The sequence below is a fragment of the Dendroctonus ponderosae genome, unplaced genomic scaffold (genome assembly GCF_020466585.1).
Source record: "Dendroctonus ponderosae isolate FM_Combo_2020 unplaced genomic scaffold, Dpon_F_20191213v2 Dpon_F_20191213_10, whole genome shotgun sequence".
In the NCBI taxonomy this organism is placed as follows: domain Eukaryota; kingdom Metazoa; phylum Arthropoda; class Insecta; order Coleoptera; family Curculionidae; genus Dendroctonus; species Dendroctonus ponderosae.
In genome coordinates, this window is record NW_026017111.1 from 5,953,713 (window position 1) to 5,954,791 (window position 1,079).

The following is a 1,079-nucleotide window of genomic DNA, read 5'->3' on the forward strand; positions in this document are numbered from 1 at the left end:
TCAAAAAGCACAACTTTTATCCTTATAAAATTCAGCTTTGCCAAGAACTTTATGGAAATTATTTTGAAAACCGAACTGAGTTTTGCATGTGGGTGTTAGATAGAGTGGCAGAAATTGAAAATTTCTTCGAAAATGTGTTATTTAGTGATGGATGTACTTTTCATAACAATGGTCTCGTGAATAGACACAACTCTCATTATTATTCTGATACGAATCCGCGCGCATACGGGGTCATAAAAAATCAAAATAGGTGGTCAGTTAATGAGTGGGGTGGAATACTGGGTCAATATTTAATTGGACCCTATTTTTTTGAAGGACATCTAAATGGTTTGATGTTTCTCCAGTTTCTAATAAACCATCTCTCAATATTATTAGAAGAAGTCCCTTTCAATATTAGAATCAACATGTGGCTTCAATTGGATGGAGCTCCGCCTCATTATCACTGCGAAGTTCGGCAATTTTTAAATGCCAACTTTCAAAACAGGTGGATTGGCAGAAATGGGTTTCAAAATTGGCGCATAACACGCATAAGAGACGCATTTAAAACTGTAACTCCGCAAATGTTGTCCAGAGTTAGCAGTGGTTTTGAAAAAAGAATTTACGTGCCTGGAAATGGACGGTGAACATTTCGAATATTTGTTATAAATAATTTGCCTTTGCTTTATGTTATTGTTGATATGTTATTTAACCTTTTAATTTCAAAAATACACCAAATGGTGTACAGAACCATTATTTGGTGTATTTTGTAAAAAAGCAAAAACTTAGTTATAAACATCCTTATAAACATCCTTGTACCATTCGATAGGTAACTAAAAATTGTATTTCCTGGTAAGCTAAAAAATATGGGGTTGTATTTAAATTAATCAAGTTATAGCCACCTAAAGTTCTTATTTGATTAGTTTAAATTTGTGGACACCCTGTATAAAATGGTAAGTTTATACGGGATTATGTTTACATAACTTAAATAATTCTAAAGTAATTGAGACATGAAAATAATATTAGATTTTGATAAAATTCGAATTATTTAAAAAACCTTTAGATTTAGACATTATAAATCTTATTAAAACAAACACTTATTT

General features: G+C 31.1%; 2 protein-coding genes across 3 annotated transcripts in view; one reads left to right on the plus strand and one right to left on the minus strand.

Annotated features, from left to right (window-relative positions):
- LOC109543592 (farnesyl pyrophosphate synthase) overlaps nt 1–1,079 on the plus strand; it is a 23,042-nt gene that overhangs the window by 8,949 nt on the left and 13,014 nt on the right. The gene's annotated exons all lie outside the window — the stretch shown is intronic.
- The window catches only part of LOC109543590, a 12,950-nt gene that overhangs the window by 8,207 nt on the left and 3,664 nt on the right, over nt 1–1,079 (minus strand). The window lies entirely within an intron of this gene.